The sequence below is a fragment of the Mustelus asterias genome, chromosome 18, assembly GCF_964213995.1.
Source record: "Mustelus asterias chromosome 18, sMusAst1.hap1.1, whole genome shotgun sequence".
NCBI classification, from domain to species: Eukaryota; Metazoa; Chordata; class Chondrichthyes; order Carcharhiniformes; family Triakidae; genus Mustelus; species Mustelus asterias.
In genome coordinates, this window is record NC_135818.1 from 84,607,387 (window position 1) to 84,629,120 (window position 21,734).

The window sequence follows — 21,734 nt, forward strand, 5'->3', positions numbered from 1 at the left end:
GACAGTAATATCACCCCAAAACAGGGAGTAACATCACCCCTAAACTGACAGGAATATCACCCCAAAACTGACAGTAGTATCATCCCCAAAAATGACAGTAATATTACCCCCAAAACTGACTGTAATATCACCCCCAAACTGAGAGTAATATCACCCCCAAAACTGAGAGTAATATCACCCCCAAAACTGACAGTAATATCACCCCAAACTGAGAGTAATATCACCCCCAAAACTGACAGTAATATCACCTCAAACTGAGAGTAATATCACCCCAATATGGGGAGTAATATCACCCCTAAACTGACAGGAATATCACCCCAAAACTGAGAGTAATATCGCCCTCAAAACTGACAGTAATATCACCCCAAACTGAGAGTAATATCACCACCAAAATGGGAGTAACATCACCCCCAAACTGACAGTAATATCACCCCAATATGGGGAGTAATATCACCCCTAAACTGACAGGAATATCACCCCAAAACTGACAGTAATATCACCCCAAAACAGAGAGCAATATCACCCCAAAACTGAGAGTAATACCACCCCCATAACTGAGAGTAATTTCACCCCAAAACTGAGAGTAATATCACCCCAAAACAGGGAGTAACATCACCCCTAAACTGACAGGAATATCACCCCAAAACCGACAGTCGTATCATCCCCAAAAATGACAGTAATATTACCCCCAAAACTGACTGTAATATCACCCCCAAACTGAGAGTAATATCACCCCCAAAACTGAGAGTAATATCACCCCCAAAACTGACAGTAATATCACCCCAAACTGAGAGTAATATCACCCCCAAAACTGAGAGTAATATCACCCCCAAAACTGACAGTAATATCACCCCCAAACTGAGAGTAATATCACCCCAATATGGGGAGTAATATCACCCCTAAACTGACAGGAATATCACCCCAAAACTGAGAGTAATGTCACCCCCAAACTGAGAGTAATATCACCCCTAAACTGGGAGTAATATCACCCCTAAAACTGAGAGTATTATCACCCCAAACCTGAAAGTAAAATCACCCCCAACCTGAGAGGAATATCACCTCGAAACTGAGAGTAATATCACCCCCAAACTGACAGAAATATCACCCCAAAAATGAGAGTAATGTCACCCCCAAACTGAGAGTAATATCACCCCCAAAACTGACAGTAATATCATCCCCAAAACTGACAGTAATATCACCCCCAAACTGAGAGTAATATCACCCCTAACCTGAGAGTAATATCACCCCGAAACTGAGAGGAACATCACCCCCAAACTGAGAGTAATATCACCCCCAAACTGACAGTAATAGCACCCCAATATGGGGAGTAATATCACCCCTAAACTGACAGGAGTATCACTCCAAAACTGACAGTAATATCACCCCAAAACTGAGAGTAATGTCACCCCTAAACTGAGAGTAATATCACCCCCAAAACTGACAGTAATATGACCCCAAACTGAGAGTAATATCACCACCAAAATGGGAGTAATATCACCCACAAACTGACAGTAATATCACCCCAATATGGGGAGTAATATCACCACTAAACTGACAGGAATATCACCCCCAAACTGACAGTAATATCACCCCTAAACTGAGAGTAATATCACCCCTAAAACTGAGAGTAATATCACCCCAAAACTGAAGTAAAATCACCCGCAACCTGAGAGTAATATCACCTCGAAACTGACAGTAATATCACCCCAAAACAGAGAGCAATATCACCCCAAAACTGAGAGAAATATCACCCCAAAACTGAGAGAAATATCACCCAAAACTGACAGTAATATCACCCCCAAAACTGACATTAATATCACCCCAAAACTGAGAGTAATGTCACCCCCAAACTGAGAGTATTATCGCCCCAAAACTGAGAGTATTATCACCCCAAACCTGAAAGTAAAATCAACCCCAACCTGAGAGGAATATCGCCTCGAAACTGAGAGTAATATCACCCCCAAACTGACAGAAATATCACCCCAAAAATGAGAGTAATGTCACCTCCAAACTGAGAGTAATATCACCCGTAAAACTGACAGTAAAATCACCCCTAACCTGAGAGTAATATCACCCCAAAACAGAGAGGAACATCACCCCCAAACTGAGAGTAATATCACCCCCAAACTGACAGTAATAGCACCCCAATATGGGGAGTAATATCACCCCTAAACTGACAGGAGTATCACTCCAAAACTGACAGTAATATCACCCCAAAACTGAGAGTAATGTCACCCCAAAACTGAGAGTATTATCACCCCAAAACTGAGAGTAATATCACCCCCAATCTGAGAGGAATATCACCTCGAAACTGAGAGTAATATCACCCCCAAACTGACAGTAATATCACCCCAAGACCTACAGTAATATCACCCCCAAACTGACAGAAATATCACCCCAAAAATGAGAGTAATATTACCCCAAACTGAGAGTAATATCACCTCCAAACTGAGAGTAATATCACCCCAAAACTGACAGTAATATCACCCGAAAACTGAGGGTAACATCACCCCAATACTGACAGTAATATCACCCGAAAACCGAGAGCAATATCACCCTAAAACTGAGAGTAATATCACCCCAAACTGACAGTAATATCACCCGAAAACTGAGGGTAACATCACCCCAATACTGACAGTAATATCACCCGAAAACCGAGAGCAATATCACCCTAAAACTGAGAGTAATATCACCCCAAACTGACAGTAATATCACCCCAAAACTGAGAGTAATAGCACCCCAAACTGACAGTAATATCACCCCCAAAACTGAGAGTAATAGCACCCCAAAACTGACTTTACTATCACCCCAAACTGACAGTAATATCACCCCCAAAACTGATAGTAATATCACCCCCAAAACTGACAGTAATATCACCCCCAAAATGAGAGAAATATCACCCCAATACTGAGAGTAATATCACCCCAAACTGACAGTGATATCACCCCCAAAATGACAGTAATATCACCACAAAACTAACAGTAATACCACCCCCAAAACTGAGAGTAATATCCCCCCCAAACTGACAGTAATATCACCCCCAAAACTGACAGTAATATCACCCCAAAACTGACAGTAATATCACCTCCAAACTGACAGTAATACCACCCACAAAACTGAGAGTAATATCACCCCCAAAACTGACAGTAGTATCATCAGCCAAAACTGACGGTAATATCACCCCAAACTGACAGTAATATCACCCCCAAAACTGACAGTAATATCACCCCGAAAACTGACAGTAATATCACCTCCAAACTCACGGTAAAAGCACCCACAAAACTGAGAGTGATATCACTCTCACACTGTCAGTAATAACACTCTCACAGTGTCAGTAATAACTCTCTCACAGTGTCAGTAATAACACTCCAACACTGACAGTAATAACACTCTCACACTGACAGTAATAACACTCTCACACTGACAGTGATATCACTCTCACAGTGACAGTAATAACACTCTTACACTGACAGTAATAACACTCACACAGTCAGTATTAACACTCTCACACTGCCAATAATAACACTCTCACTGTGACAGTAATAACACTGTCACACTGACCGTAATAACACTGTCACACTGACCGTAATAACACTCTCACACTGTCTGTAATCACACTCTCACACTGACAGTGATATCACTCTCACACTGTCAGTAATAACACTCTCACACTGACGATGATATCACTCTCACACTGACAGTAATATCACTCTCACACTGACAGTGATATCACTCTCACACGGACAGTAATATCACTCTCACACTGACAGTGATATCACTCTCACATGGACAGTAATAACACTTTCACACTGTCAGTAATAACACTCTCTAACTGTCAGTAATAACACTCTACACTGACAGTAACAAAACTCTCACACTGTCAGTAATAACACTCCAACACTGACAGTAATAACACTCTCACACTGACAGTAATAGCACTCTCACAGAGTCAGTAATAACACTCTCACACTGACAGTGATATCACTCTCACACTGACAGGAATAACACTCTCACACTGACAGTAATAACACTCTCACAGTGACAGTAATAACACTCTCACACTGACAGTAATAACACTCTCACACTGACAGTGATATCACTCTCACACTGACAGTAATAACACTCTCACACTGACAGTAATAACACTCTCACACTGTCAGTAATAACACTCTCACACTGTCAGTAATAACACTCTCACACTGACGATGATATCACTCTCACACTGACAGTAATAGCACTCTCACAGAGTCAGTAATAACACTCTCACACTGACAGTGATATCACTCTCACACTGACAGGAATATCACTCTCACACTGACAGTGATATCACTCTCACACTGACAGGAATATCACTCTCACACTGACAGTGATATCACTCTCACACTGACAGGAATATCACTCTCACACTGACAGTGATATCACTCTCACAGTGACAGTAATAACACTCTCACACTGTCAGTAATAACACTCTCACACTGACAGTGATATCACTCTCACACTGACAGGAATATCACTCTCACACTGACAGTGATATCACTCTCACACTGACAGGAATATCACTCTCACACTGACAGTGATATCACTCTCACAGTGACAGTAATAACACTCTCACACTGTCAGTAATAACACTCTCACACTGACAGTAATATCACTCTCACACTGACAGTAATAACACTCTCACACTGACAGTAATATCAATTTCACACTGACAGTAATAACACTCCCACACTGTCAATAATAACACTCCCACACTGTCAGTAATAACACTCTCACACTGACAGTAATAACACTCCCACACTGTCAATAATAACACTCCCATACTGTCAGTAATAACACTCTCACACTGACAGTAATCACACTCCGACACTGTCAGTAATAACACTCCCATACTGTCAGTAATAACACTCTCACACTGACAGTAATCACACTCCGACACTGTCAGTAATATCACTCTCACACTGCCAGTAACAACACTCTCACACTGACAGTAATAATACTCTCACACTGACAGTAATAATACTCTCACACTGACAGTAATAACACTCTCACACTGACAGTAATAACACTCTCACACTGACAGTAATAACACTTTCACACGGACAGTAATAACACTCTCACACTGACAGTCATAACACTCTCACACTGACAGTAATAACTCTCACACTGACAGTAATAACACTCTCACACTGACAGTAATAACACTCTCACACTGACAGTAATAACAGTCTCACACTGACAGTGATATCACTCTCACAGTGACAGTAATATCACTCTCACACGGACAGTAATAACACTCTCACACTGACAGTCATAACTCTCACACTGACAGTAATAACACTCTCACACTGACAGTAATAACACTCTCACACTGACAGTCATAACACTCTCACACTGACAGTAATAACTCTCACACTGACCGTAATAACACTCTCACACTGACAGTAATAACTCTCTCACACTGACAGTAATAACACTCTCACACGGACAGTAATAACACTCTCACACTGACAGTCATAACACTCTCACACAGACAGTAATAACTCTCACACTGACAGTAATAACACTCTCACACTGACAGTAATAACACTCTCACACTGACAGTAATAACAGTCTCACACTGACAGTGATATCACTCTCACAGTGACAGTAATATCACTCTCACACTGACAGTAATAACACTCTCACACTGACAGTAACAACACTCTCACACTGACAGTAATAATACTCTCACACTGACAGTAATAATACTCTCACACTGACAGTAATAACACTCTCACACGGACAGTAATAACACTCTCACAATGACAGTCATAACACTCTCACACTGACAGTAATAACTCTCACACTGACAGTAATAACACTCTCACACTGACAGTAATAACACTCTCACACTGACAGTAATAACACTCTCACACTGACAGTAATAATACTCTCACACTGACAGTAATAATACTCTCACACTGACAGTAATAACACTCTCACACTGACAGTAATAACACTCTCACACGGACAGTAATAACACTCTCACACGGACAGTAATAACACTCTCACACGGACAGTAATAACACTCTCACAATGACAGTCATAACACTCTCACACTGACAGTAATAACTCTCACACTGACAGTAATAACACTCTCACACTGACAGTAATAACACTCTCACACGGACAGTAATAACACTCTCACACTGACAGTAATAACTCTCACACTGACAGTAATAACACTCTCACACTGACAGTAACAACACTCTCACACTGACAGGAATAATACTCTCACACTGACAGTAATAATACTCTCACACTGACAGTAATAACACTCTCACACGGACAGTAATAACACTCTCACAATGACAGTCATAACACTCTCACACTGACAGTAATAACTCTCACACTGACAGTAATAACACTCTCACACTGACAGTAATAACACTCTCACACTGACAGTAATAACACTCTCACACTGACAGTAATAATACTCTCACACTGACAGTAATAATACTCTCACACTGACAGTAATAATACTCTCACACTGACAGTAATAACACTCTCACACTGACAGTAATAACACTCTCACACGGACAGTAATAACACTCTCACACGGACAGTAATAACACTCTCACACGGACAGTAATAACACTCTCACAATGACAGTCATAACACTCTCACACTGACAGTAATAACTCTCACACTGACAGTAATAACACTCTCACACTGACAGTAATAACACTCTCACACGGACAGTCATAACACTCTCACACTGACAGTAATAACTCTCACACTGACAGTAATAACACTCTCACACTGACAGTAATAACACTCTCACACTGACAGTAATAACACTCTCACACGGACAGTAATAACACTCTCACACGGACAGTAATAACACTCTCACAATGACAGTCATAACACTCTCACACTGACAGTAATAACTCTCACACTGACAGTAATTACACTCTCACACTGACAGTAATAACACTCTCACACTGACAGTAATAACACTCTCACACTGACAGTAATAATACTCTCACACTGACAGTAATAACACTCTCACACGGACAGTAATAACACTCTCACACGGACAGTAATAACACTCTCACACGGACAGTAATAACACTCTCACAATGACAGTCATAACACTCTCACACTGACAGTAATAATACTCTCACACTGACAGTAATAACACTCTCACACTGACAGTAATAACACTCTCACACGGACAGTAATAACACTCTCACAATGACAGTCATAACACTCTCACACTGACAGTAATAACTCTCACACTGACAGTAATAACACTCTCACACTGACAGTAATAACAGTCTCACACTGACAGTGATATCATTCTCACAGTGACAGTAATATCACCCTCACACTGACAGTAATAACACTCTCACACTGTCAGTAATAACACTCTCACACTGACAGTAACAACACTCTCACACTGACAGTAATAACACTCTCACACTGACAGTAATAATACTCTCACACTGACAGTAATAACACTCTCACACGGACAGTAATAACACTCTCACACGGACAGTAATAACACTCTCACACGGACAGTAATAACACTCTCACAATGACAGTCATAACACTCTCACACTGACAGTAATAATACTCTCACACTGACAGTAATAACACTCTCACACTGACAGTAATAACACTCTCACACGGACAGTAATAACACTCTCACAATGACAGTCATAACACTCTCACACTGACAGTAATAACTCTCACACTGACAGTAATAACACTCTCACACTGACAGTAATAACAGTCTCACACTGACAGTGATATCATTCTCACAGTGACAGTAATATCACCCTCACACTGACAGTAATAACACTCTCACACTGTCAGTAATAACACTCTCACACTGACAGTAACAACACTCTCACACTGACAGTAATAACACTCTCACAGTGACAGTGATAACACTCTCACACTAACAGTGATATCACTCTCACACTGGCAGTCACATCGCCTCTATATAGATCGCAATCTCACCCAATTTCTGGGCCATTGTGTCCTGACTATGAGGATGTTGCCTCTCCAGTGGATTTGTCAGTTTATAAACTGTATGAGTGAATGTTTTTGAGTGGGGTAATTTATCTGCTTTTGGATTATCTGAGGCGGGGAATATAGGGTCAGGCAGTTTGCTTACAAATGATAATTAAACACTGTGTTAAGGGATCTCGAGTGATATGTTTTCTTTCCACCTAAATCTTATCCACTAATTTAAAATCACTGGTTAGCCGAAAGCAGGAATGAACAAACTGACATTTCAGAACATCCCAAAATGCTTTACAGCCAATGAGGAAGTTTTTGAAAGTAATTACTGGCGTAAGGCAGCAGTCAATTTCTGCACAGCAGGATCCCACAAACAACAATGTGATAATAGCTAAAAAATCTCTCTGAGCATATGTGTGCAATAATTATTGGCCAGGATACTGGAAATACTGCAAAGGTTATGAGTCCTGACAGCATTCTGGCAATAGCACTGTCACTTGTTCTCCAGAACCTGTTGTGCTCTGAGCCAAGCTGTTCCATGTGACTGCAACATTAGCATCTGCCTGTGAATGCGAAAATTGACCAACTATGCTCTATACATGAAAACACGGACAAATCCAATCTGCATGATGGAAGGTGTTGTCGGCAGTGCTATCAAGCAGCACTTACTCAGCAGTATCTTGCTTGCTGACGCTCAATTTGGCTTCTGCCAGGGTCACTCAGCTCCTCACCTCAATCTAGCCTAGGTTCAAACATGGACAAAAGAGCTGAACTGCAGAGGTGACATGGAGTCTGCACGTTCTCCCCGTGTCTGCGTGGGTTTCCTCCGGGTGCTCCAGTTTCCTCCCACAGTCCAAAGATGTGCGGGTTAGGTTGATTGGCCATGCTAAATTGACCCTAATGTCACGGGGATTGGCAGGGTAAATGAGGGTGATGGGAATAGGGCCTGGGTGGGATTGTGGTCAGTGTAGATCTGATGGGGATGAGAGTGGCTGCCTTTGGCAGCAAGGCCACATTTGACCGAGTGCGGCATCAAGGAGCCCTCGCAAACTGGAGTCAATGGGAGTCAGGTATTAAGCTCTCCACATTTGGAGTCACAATGCTGGCACAAGGGAAGATGCTTGTGGTTGTTGAAGGTCGATCATCTCAATCCCAGGACATCACTGCAGGAGTTCCTCAGGGTCGTGTCCTAAATCCAACCATCTTCAGCTACTTCATCAATGACCTTCCTTCCATCATAAGATCAGAAGTGGGGATGTTCGTCGATGATTGCACAATGTTCAGCACCATTCGCGACTCCTCAGGTACTGAAGCAGTTCATGTTCAAATGCAGCAAGATCTGGACAATATCCAGGCTTGGGCTGACAAGTGGCAAGTGACATTGGCGCCACACCAGTGCCAGGAAATGACCATCACCAACGGAACAGAATCTAAACATCTTCCCTTGACATTCAATGCCATTACCAACATCGAGGGGGTTATCATTGACCAGAAACTGAACTAGACCAGCTATATCAATACTATGGCTCCAAGAGTAATTTAGAGGCTGGGAATTCTGCGGAGAATAACTCACTTCCTGACCACCCAAAGCTCTCCATTGTCTGAATGAGTGCGGCTCCAAAAACACTCAAGAAGCTCACCCCAATGAGGGACAAAACAGCCCACTTGATCAACGCCCCATCCACCAGATTAAACAATCACTCCCTTCACCACTGATACATAGTGGCAGCAGTGTGTACCGTCTACAAGATGCACTGCAGCAACTTACCAAGGTTCCTTCAACAGAACATTCCAAACATGCGACATCTACCATCTAGAAGGACAAGGGCAACAGACACATGGGAACATCACCACCTCCAAGCCACACACCACCCTGACATGGAAATATATCACTGTTCCTTCACTGTCATTGGGTCAAAATTCTGGAACTCCCTCCCTAACAGCACTGTGGCTGTACCTACACCATATGGACTGCAGTGGTTCAAGATGGCGGCTCACTATCACCTTCTCAAGGGCAACTAGGGATGGGCAATGAATCAGTGAAGCACAAAAGAGTAAAAAGAAAACTGCCCTTCACTTTCTCAAACTAGTGGCATGGCATCCTTTATACCCACCTGAATCGGTGGAAGCTGGTGAGAATGCAGCACCCCCTCAGTACTGCACAGAACCTCAGCCTAATGGTATGTCCACAGCTCTGTAGCGGGGTATGAACATATTAAAGGGTTCACCCCCTGAGTCACAACTGAGTGAGCCAGTTGGATTTTCGGTGACAATCCAACTGCTCCATGGTCAGGTTCAGCAGATTTATATTCCCTCATTTAAAAAAAATTGAATCTAAATTCTCAAAACTGCCGAGGATGTTAATCTGTTAAATCGAGGCCCTGTAATGTCATCTGCCATATCTGTCACATTCCTTATTCGCACCTTGTGGTGGTGCATCGCCATAGTAACCGTACTCCAGCTAATTATGAAATTAAAATGAAAAGCTCTGGAATGTTCTGTGTTGGAAATGTGCAGCGAGTCAGGCGCTGCGTTGAGGGAAAGTCTAAAAATAAAATGAGTTTCTCGGTTTCCAAAGGAAAGTTGTGACTTCTGTGTAAGCTGCTCCTTACCTGCAGAGCTGTGCAGAGAAAGCCAGGCAGAAGGGTTAATATCGGATTGCACAATTACACAACATTGGCCCCAAAGAACCAGGTCATTTCACCCAAAATATCCACCCTGGAGTTTCTGCTTCACAGGAAACATAGAAACTAGAAGCAGGAGGAGTCCATTCGGCCCTTCGAGCCTGCTCCACCATTCACCTTGATCATGGCTGATCATCGAATTCAATATCCTGATCCGCCCTCCCCCCCCACATATCCCTTGATTCCTTTAGTCTCCTCCCACCCTACATCATCTCGCCCAATCAAAGGAGAAGGTGCAGAATGTAGTGTTACAGTTATAGCTAGGGTGCAAAGAAAGATCATCTTTATATATGTCAAGTCCATTCAAAAGTCTGATGGCAGCAGAGAAGAAGCTGTTCTTAAGTCGGTTGGTACGTGACCTCAGGCTTTTGTATCTTTTCCCCGATGGAAGAAGGTGGAAGAGAGAATGTCCGAGGTTCGTGGGGTCCTTGATTATGCTGCCTGCTTTGCCGAGACAGCGGGAAGTGTAGACAGAGTCAGTGGATGGGAGGCTGGTTTGCATGATAAATTGGGCTTCATTCACGACCTTTTGTAGTTTCTTGCAGTCTTGGGCAGAGCAGGAGCCATACCAAGCTGTGGTACAACCAGAAAGAATGCTTTCTATGATACATCTGTAAAGGTTGGTGAGAGTCATAGCTGAGATGCCAAATTTCCTTAGCCTCCTGAGAAAGTAGAGGCGTTAGTGAGCTGCCTTAACTACAGTATCGGCGTGGGGGGACCAAGACAGGTTTTTGGTGATCTGGACACCTAAAAACTTGAAGCTCTCGACCATTTCCCCAAGGAAGCAGGAGCGATAGTGATTCATTAGTTAGGGGAACACACAGGCGTTTCCGTGGCCACAGACATGAGTCCAGGATGGTGTGTTGCTTCCCTGGGCCAGGGTCAGGGATGTCACTGAACAGCTGCAGGGAATACTAAAGGGGGAAGGTGATTAGTCTAATGTGGTTCCACTTTGCAGAAAGGATGGTCAAGATAAACTAAGGAATTACAGATCAGTGAGTCTCACAGGAGTGGTAGGAAAACAATTGGAGAAAATTCTGAAGGAGAGAATGTATCTCCAATTGGAGGTAATCGGCATTGCTTTGTCAGAGGGAGGTCAAGCCTTACAAGTTTGATCAAATTTTCTGAGGAGATGACTGGATGTGTAGATGAGGGTAGTGCAGTTGATGTAATTTATATGGATTCCAGCAAAGCCTTTGACAAGGTCCCACTTGGGAGATTGATAAAGAAGGTAAAAGCACATGGGATCCAGGGTAACTTGGCAAGTTGGATCTAAAACTGGCTTTGTGGTAGGAATGATGTTCTCAGGAGGCTAAGGAAATTTGGCATCTCAGCTATGACTCTCACCAACCTTTACAGATGCATCATAGAAAGCATTCTTTCTGGTTGTACCACAGCTTGGTATGGCTCCTGCTCCGCCCAAGACTGCAAGAAACTACAAAAGGTCGTGAATGAAGCCCAATTTATCATGCAAACCAGCCTCCCATCCATCGACTCTGAGCAGAAACTGATAGCCAAGTTCCGCACACACGAGGACGGCCTCAACCGGGATATTGGGTTCATGTCACACTATTTGTAACCCCCACAGAGTTTCACTGGCTGTCTTGTCTGGAGACAATACACATCTTTTTAGCCTGTCTTGATGCTCTCTCCACTCACATTGTTTTGTTTCTTAAAGACTTGATTAGTTGTAAGTATTCGCATTCCAACCATTATTCATGTAAATTGAGTTTGTGTCTTTATATGCTCTGTTTGTGAACAGAATTCCCACTCACCTGAAGAAGGGGCTTGCAGCTCCGAAAGCTTGTGTGGCTTTTGCTACCAAATAAACCTGTTGGACTTTAACCTGGTGTTGTTAAACTTCTTACTGTGTTTGTGGTAGGAGACAGAGGGTGGTGGTAGAAGACCGAGTGACTGGAGGCGAGTGTTCACGGGCGTAGCACAGGGACCAGTGCGACGTCTCTTGTTTGTGATATCTATAACCCATATAGATGAGAAAGTGGAAGGGAGGATAAATAAGTCTGTGGATGACATGAAGATTGGTAGAATGGTTAATAGTGAGGAAGATGGTCTTAGGTTGCAGGCAAGTATAGACAGGTTGGTCACATAGGCAGATGAGGGATGATATTACTGTCAGTTTTGGGGTGATATTACTGTGCCTAAGTTTTTGTGGTGATGTTACTGGTATTATTGCTATTGGGGAGGTCCAGTAGTCATAGAGTCAGAGAGGTTTACAGCATGGAAACAGGCCCTTCGGCCCAACTTGTCCACGCCGCCCTTTTTGTTTAAAACCCCTAAGCTATCCTAATTGCCTGCATTTGGCCCATATCCCTCTATACCCATCATACCCATGTAACTATCTAAATGCTTTTTAAAAGATAAAATTGTACCTGCCTCTACTACTACCTCTGGCAGCTTGTTCCAGACACTCACCACCCTCTGTGTGAAAAAATTGCCCCTCTGGACACTTTTGTATCTCTCCCCTCTGACCTTAAACCTATGCCCTCTAGTTTTAGACTCCCCTACCTTTGGGAAAAGATATTGACTATCTACCTTGTCTATGCTCCTCATTATTTTATAGACCTCTATAAGGTCACCCCTCAGCCTCCTACGCTCCAGAGAAAGAAGTCCCAGTCTATTCAGCCTCTCCTTATAACTCAATCCATCAAGTCCCGGTAGCATCCTAATAAATCTTTTCTGCACTCTTTCTAGTTTAATAATATCCTTTCTATGATAGGGTGACCAGAACTATACGCAGTACTCCAAGTGTGGGCTTACCAATGTCTTGTACAACTTCAACAAGACATCCCAACTCCTGTATTCAATGTTCTGACCAATGAAACCAAGCATGCTGAATGCCTTCTTCACCATTCTGTCCACCTATGACTCCACTTTCAAGGAGCTACGAACATGTGCCCCTAGATCTCTTTGTTCTGTAACTCTTCCCAGTGCCCTACCATTAACTGAGTAAGTCCTGCCCTGGTTCAATCTACCAAAATGCATCACCTCGCATTTATCTAAATGAAACTCCATCTGTCATTCATCAGCCCACTGGTCCAATTGATCAAGATCCCGTTGCAATTGGAGATAACTTTCTTCAATGTCCATTATGCCACCAATCTTGGTGTCATCTGCAAACTTACTAACCATGCCTCCTATATTCTCATCCAAATCATTAATATAAATGACAAATAACAGTGGCCCAGCACTGATCCCTGAGGCACACCGCTGGTCACAGGCCTCCAGTTTGAAAAACAACTCTCTACAACCACCCTCTGGCTTCTGTCAAGAAGCCAATTTTGTATCCATTTAGATACCTCACCCTGGATCCCATGAGATTTAACTTTATGCAACAACCTACCATGCGGTACCTTGTCAAAGACCTTGCTAAAGTCCATTATATCTATATTATCAGGTATTATCACTAGACTATTAATCCAAAACTCAGCTAATGTTCTGGGGACCCGGGTTCGAATCCCGCCACAGCAGATGGTGGAGTTTGAATTCAATAAAAAATATCTGGAATTAAGCATCTATTGATGACCATGAAACCATTGTCGATTGTCAAAAAAACCCATCTGGTTCACTAATGTCCTTTAGGGAAGAAAATCAGCCGTCCTTACCTGGTCTGGCCTACATGTGACTCCAGATCCACAGCAATGTGGTTGACTCTCAACTGCCCTCCAAGGGCAACTAGGGATGGATAATAACTGCTGGCCAGCCAGCGACGCCCATGCCCCATGAATGAATTTTAAAAAAGACTGGCTCGCCATCAGCCTGTGCTATCTTTGTGTAATATTCCTCACGCAGTCCTCATGAACTGCGCTTCTTGTGATGTGGGAGGACACCAGATATTAGTTTCTTAAGCAGTCATGAAGTTTTACATTGGGTGTTAGTTAATTCAGAGTTATTTCTGGTTTCTGTTAGCCTATCCCCAGCCTTCGGGTGATTTTGATTGACACTTTGCTGTTCTGTTCAGGTACCAAGCGGGGAAGAGGGGGTACGTTTTGATGCTTTGGTCCTCTTTGGTTGCCTCCCTCTTGTTCTCACCTGACAGATTGTTACAGGCTCATTAAAAATCCAACTCTGATCCTCGCAGAGTCTGTCGGTGCCAAAGGGTAGAGCAGCTAATGGATCAGGAATCAGGACAGGCTCACTCTGTTAAATAAATGGGAATAGAATCACTCATTAACCATGAACAAGTTGCAGCGAGATTTATATTTGACAAAACAAGGTGGACTGTTTTATATTTCCTGTGTGTGTCTGACTGTGTCTGACTGTGTGTCTGTGTGTGTGCTTGATTGTGTTTGACTGTGTGTCCGACTGTATGTCTGATTGTGTCTGACTGTGTGAGTGACTGACTGTGTGACTATGTGTCTGACTGTGTGTGTGTCTGACTGTGTGTGCCTGATTGTGTGTTTTTGATATGTGTCTGACTGTGCCTGACAATCTGTGACTGTGTGTGACTGTGACTATGTGTGCCTGACTGTGTCTGACTGTGTGTGTCTGACTGTGTGTGACTGTGTGTGTGTGACGGTGTGTGCCTGATTGTGTATGACTGTGTGTGTCTGACTGTGTGTGTCTGACAGTGTGTGTCTGTGTGTATCTGATTGTGTCTATGTGTTACTGTGTGTGATTGTGTCTGACTGTGTGTATCTGACAGTGTGTGTCTGTGTGTGTCTGTATGAACATGTTTCCTGTCGATGGACATTTCATGAATGACTGAAATGTGTCTGTGCAGGAAGTGGGATGAAAGCTCAGCGAGGTTCGACGCTGTTCATGTTTTAAATAAAAATTTCAAAGGCCTCAGAGAGGTCATGAGGCTGCGCTACCACCATGACGGTCTAAAAACAGCTCAAGAGTGTGTGTGTCTGTGTGGGTGTGTGTGTGGGTGTGTGTGTGTGTCTATTATAGAATCATAGAATCCCTACAGTGCAGAAGGTCATTTGGCCCATCGAATCTGCATCGACAAAATGTGAGGTAATGCATTTTGGAAGGTCTAATACAGATAGGAAATATACAGGAAATGCAGAACCCTTAAGAGTATTGATAGGTAAAGGGATCTGGGTGCACAGGTACACAGGGCACTGAAAGTGGCAACGCAGGTGGAGAAGGTAGTCAAGAAGGCATACGGCATGCTTGCCTTCATCGGCTGGGGCATTGAGTTTAAAAATTGGCAAGTCATGTTGCAGCTTTGTAGAACCTTAGTTAAGCTGCACTTGGAATATAGTGTTCAATTCTGGTCGCCACACTACCAGAAGGATGTGGAGGCTTTGGAGAGGGTGCAGAAAAGATTTACCAGGATGTTGCCTGGCATGGAGGGCATTTGCTATGAGGAGAGGTTAGAGAAACTTGGCTTGTTCTCACTGGAACGACGGTGGTTGAGGAGCGACCTGATAGAAGTCTACAAGATTATGAGAGGCACGGACAGAGTGGATAGTCAGAAGCTTTTTCCCAGGGTGGAAGAGTCAATTACTAGGGGGCATAAGTTTAAGGTGCGAGGGGCAAGGTTTAGAGGAGATGTACGAGGCAAGTTTTGTACTCAGAGGGTGGTGGGTGCCTGGAACTCGCTGCCGGGGGAGGTAGTGGAAGCAGAAACGATAGTGACTTTTAAGGGGCGCATTGACAAAATACATGAATAGGATGGGAATAGAGGGATATGGTCCCCGGAAGGGTAGAGGGTTTTAGTTAAGTCGGGCAGCATGGTTGGTGCAGGCTTGGAGGGCCGAAGGGCCTGTTCCTGTGCTATAATTTTCTTTGTTCTTTGAGCACAATCCCACCCAGGCCCTATCCCCGTAACCCCACATATTTACCCTGCTAATCTCCTGACACTAGGGTCAATTTAGCATGGCCAATCCGTCTAATCTGCACATCTTTGGACCGTGGGAGGAAACCGGAGCACCCGGAGGAAACCCACGCAGACACAGGGAGAACGTGCAAATTCCGCACAGACAGTGACCCAAGTTAGGATCGAACCCGGGTCCCTGCGCTGTGAGGCAGCCGTGGTATCCACTGTGCTACCGTGCAGCCCCCAAATGTCTATGTGGGTGAGTGTGTGTGTGTGGGGGGGAAGGGTGTGTGTGTGGGTGGGTGACGTGTGGGTGTGGGGGTGTGGGGGAGGGCGATGTGGGGGTTGTGGGTGTGTGTGGGGGGGAAGCGGGCGTGGGTGTGTGTTTGTATGTGTGTGTGTGGGGGTGGTGTGTGTGGGGGGGAAGCAGGTGTGGGTGGGTGGGGAGGGGAGGGGGTGTGGGTAAGTGGGGGATGTTGGGGTGTGGAAAGTATGGTGGGAGGTTTCAGGAATCCTTGAACTAACACTTGCTGCAGCACCAAACTCCAGATCAGCCGGTGCCGCATTACTCTGAGGATTTAGGAGGACCAAATTTGCACCTCAATATGCCAACATCTTCATGCACAGGTTCGAACAAGACCTCTTCACCGCACAGGACCTTTAACCGATGCTATACACTAGATACATCGATGACATTTTCTTCCTTTGGACTCATGGTGAACAATCACTGAAACAACTCTATGATGACATCAGCAAGTTCCATCCCACCATCAGACTCACCATGGACTACTCTCCGGAATCGGTTGCATTCTTGGACACACGCATCTCCATCAAGGACGGTCACCTCAGCACTTCACTGTACCGCAAGCCCACGGATAACCTCACGATGCTCCACATCTCCAGCTTCCACCCTAAACACGTTAAAGAAGCCATCCCCTACGGACAAGCCCTCCGTATACACAGGATCTGCTCGGATGAGGAGGATCGCAACAGACACCTCCAGACGCTGAAAGATGCCCTCATAAGAACAGGATATGGCGCTTGACTCATCGATCGACAGTTCCGACGTGCCACAGGGACAAACCGCACCGACCTCCTCAGAAGACAAACACGGGACAAGGCGGACAGAGTACGTTTCGTCGTCCAGTACTTCCCTGGAGCGGAGAAGCTTCGACATCTTCTCCGGAGCCTTCAACATGTCATTGATGAAGACGAACATCTCGCCAAGGCCATCACCACACCCCCACTTCTTGCCTTCAAACAACCGCACAACCTCAAACAGACCATTGTCCGCAGCAAACTACCCAGCCTTCAGGAGAACAGTGACCACGACACCACACAACCCTGCCACAGCAACCTCTGCAAGACGTGCCGGATCATCGACACGGATGCCATCATCTCACGTGAGAACACCATCCACCAGGTACACGGTACATACTCTTGCAACTCGGCCAACGTTGTCTACCTGATACGCTGCAGGAAAGGATGTCCCGAGGCATGGTACATTGGGGAGACCATGCAGACGCTAAGACAACGGATGAATGAACACCGCTCGACAATCACCAGGCAGGAGTGTTCTCTTCCTGTTGGGGAACACTTCAGCGGTCACGGGCATTCGGCCTCTGACCTTCGGGTAAGCGTTCTCCAAGGCGGCCTTCACGACACACGAAACACAGAGTCGCTGAGCAGAAACTGATCGCCAAGTTCCGCACACATGAGGACGGCCTCAACCGGGATCTTGGGTTCATGTCACACTATCTGTAACCCCCACGACTTGCCTGGGCTTGCAAAGTCTCACTAACTGTCCCGGCTGGAGACAATACACATCTCTTTAACCTGTGCTTAACCCTCTCTCCACTCACATTGTCTGTACCTTTAAGACTTGATTACCTGTAAAGACTCGCATTCCAACCATTATTTTGTAAATTGAGTTTGTGTCTGTGTATGCCCTGTTTGTGAACTGAAATCCCACTCACCTGATGAAGGGGCAGCGAACGCTCCGAAAGCTAGTGGCTTTTGCTACCAAATAAACCTGTTGGACTTTAACCTGATGTTGTGAGACCTCCACATCACGATTTAGGAGTCAGACAGAGATTCGTCCCGCCTCACGGACACACTCCCAGACAGACATGCAACAAAACCTGCCCTCTTCACCGCTGTGGACACAATAACTCCAGTCTGACTCGAAGGCCCTCTCTTCCTGAACACTGAGTGATGTTCAGAGCTGTGGAAATCCTTGTCTGACTTTTTAACACATCCTGCCCCAGCTCAATCTCCCAGATAAAGATCTCCTTTAAAAGCAGTGGATGGCGGAAACTGACTGTCCCCCCGGAAGAGGCCTATCTGTGGATTTGCTCCTCTTACAGCACAAGACTGAAGGGGCTGAATGGCCTGCACCTGTCCTAATTCTCTCTCCTTCCAGTAGAAATCCAGTCCTCTTTTGAAATTTATCATTGAATCAGCTTCTTTCGATGTTGATCCCAGATCAATAAACCTGTTGTTGTTAGTTAGAATCTCCGCGTGCAAATCACAGCCTTTTCTTTTTGTTTAAAACCCACAACCACTAACATAGTCAGAACATTACATAATTGTGATGCAAATATGTCATCAGAAGCTCATCTTGAGGTCAAATATGACACCAAGGTTGTGAACAGACTGGTTTAGGTTCAGACTGTTGCTAGGAAGAGGGATGGACTCGGTAACTCGGGAACAGGGATGGACTTGGTAACTAGGGAACAGGGATGGACTCGGTAACTAGGGAACAGGGATGGACTCGGTAACTAGGGAACAGGGATGGACTCGGTAACTAGGGAACAGGGATGGACCAGAAACTGAAAACAATGGCTTCAGTCTTCCCAATTACTTACTGAAATATTTCTTTCCCTCTCTCTCTCTCTCCTTTCTTTCTTTATTTCCTTCCTGTTCTTCAATTCACTGCTTATTCAGCTTCACTTCAAACATAGAATCATAGAATCACTACAGTGCAGGAGGAGGCCATTCAGCCCATCAAGTCAGCACTGACAATAATCCCACCCAGGCCCTATCCCCGTAACCCCACGTATTTACCCTACTAATCCCCCCTGACACTAAGGGACAACTTAGCACGGCCAATCAACCTAACCCGCACATCTTTGGACTATGGGAGGAAACTGGATCTTGAGACTTAAACTTCTGTCGTGAAACCATGCTTATATTAAAATGTTTACTGGCTGGAAACCCCTGATTGAATTCTTAAATAAAAGACTAAAGTCAAAATGACTTGGGATCACAGTTAAAGACAGCTGCACATTTACATGAAGTCACCATAGTCCCAGATGACCATAGGCTGTTCTCCCCTTTGAGGGGGAGGGCTGACTGGTGGTGATTTAACCTGAGGGTCACCACACCTCAGGCGAGGGGCAATGTTGAGATGGTTCATGAATAACCTCAGACGGTACGGGAATTGAACCTACATTGTTAGCATTGATCTGCATCACGAACCAACCATCCAGCCAACTGAGCTAACCGACTGCCCACATTTACACACAAACATACAAATTAGGAGCAGGAGAATACTACTTGGCTCCTAGAGCCTACTCCACCTTTCAATAAGATCATGGCTGATCTCTGCAGAACAGGACAAGCAACCAAAACACTTGTTCAGGTACCAGGTCAGAAACTCCAAGGTATCTTCTGAAGCCAGACTACAGCCCAACAATTTTCTATTTTGCCATTAGTGTGAGGAGATGATAGTCCACTCCAGGTGAAACTGGGAAGCTTTTGGCACAACAAACGTTATTTCACAATACAGGTTAACTATAACAAATGAATTAGCTTAAGTTTTAACAATTGAACAATGCTTAAGCATGATAAGATACAATTCTTAACTGCTAACTTATCCCTATAAGTTCCAATCAAACAAAATTTCTCTTATAGACTTAAACCCCTCTTTAAAATTAGTTAGCAAAACTCAGGTATACGTGCTTTGACTTTGGTTACCAGGCTTGGATCTTTCAGAACACCTGTGGAGAGAAAGAGAGACAGAGGGACATTGCTTTCTTCTGGCGACCCAGGCAGCAACTCCTTGTATTTTAAAATGAAGCTGAAACTCTTTCTTTCCTGCAAGCTTAGATCCTCCCATTAATTGCATGACTCTGTCTCTGTCAATCAACCTAATCTAAACACTACTCTGAAATCCCAGGCAGAACCTAGGTAAACACAAATGCATTAGCTCTGCTTAAACAAACACACCAGGTGGAATTTTCCCATTCCACCCATCATGGAAATCACAGCAGGTGGGGAGGGGGAGGTGGATCATGCAAAGGTCCATAGATCTAGGGCAGGATTTTCCGGTCTTGGGGCAAGCATGGCCGGAAAATCCCGCCCTCAATGTGTAAAATGAGTTCTTACCATGTTTTCTCAGCTACTTATCTAAAACTTTTTCTAAACAAACCGTCACCCTAAAAAAAAGCTGAATTTTAAACCTACCCCTTACAAGAAGCATGATATAAATATACTTCTTAAAGGCACAGTATCATCACACACTGAAGGAACTAAACCCTGGCCAGGTTCTCATTCTCTCTCGCTTTCTCTCCAGACAATTTGCAAATTTTGAACCCTGTCTGCTGATTTTGATTATCCAGCTGCTACAGACAGAGATTTTGAGAAGAACTCAACCCAGCTGCTGTTGTCTCCAGGAGAACAAATAACTCACCGTTTACATCCTTAAACTGCCTCAATGCTGAAAGCTGCAGGATTACCAAGTTCACCCTGAAGCCAGCTAAACCTTGCAGAGTTGTACACCCCTTTGATACTGCTGGACTCAAAACTGCTTAATCCATCTTCCAACTCTGTCATCTATTTATGTGAGTGTGACCTTCTCGTGTGTGTGTGTGTGTGTGTATGCGTGCGTGCGTGCGTGCGTGTGTGCGTGTGTGTGAGTGTGTGTGTGTGTGTGAGTGTGTGTTTTTGTGTGTGTGAAAGTTGGAATGCTTTTAAAATTATTTTATTTAGACCGGGTTAAATACAAAAAAAAATCCTCTTTTCCTTTTAAGTTTATTTATTAGTGTCACAAGTCGGCTTACATTAACACCGCAATGAAGTTACTGTGAAAATCCCCGAGTCGCCACCCTCCGGCGCCTGTTCGGGTACACTGAGGGAGAATTTAGCATGGCCAATGCACCCTAACCAGCACGTCTTTCGGATTGTGGGAGGAAACCGGAGCACCCGGAGGAAACCCACGCAGACACGGGGAGAACATGCAGACTCCATAC

General features: G+C 44.3%; 1 protein-coding gene across 1 annotated transcript in view; it reads right to left on the reverse strand.

Annotated features, from left to right (window-relative positions):
• ttc7b (tetratricopeptide repeat domain 7B) overlaps positions 1–21,734 on the reverse strand; it is a 348,584-nt gene that overhangs the window by 15,999 nt on the left and 310,851 nt on the right. The gene's annotated exons all lie outside the window — the stretch shown is intronic.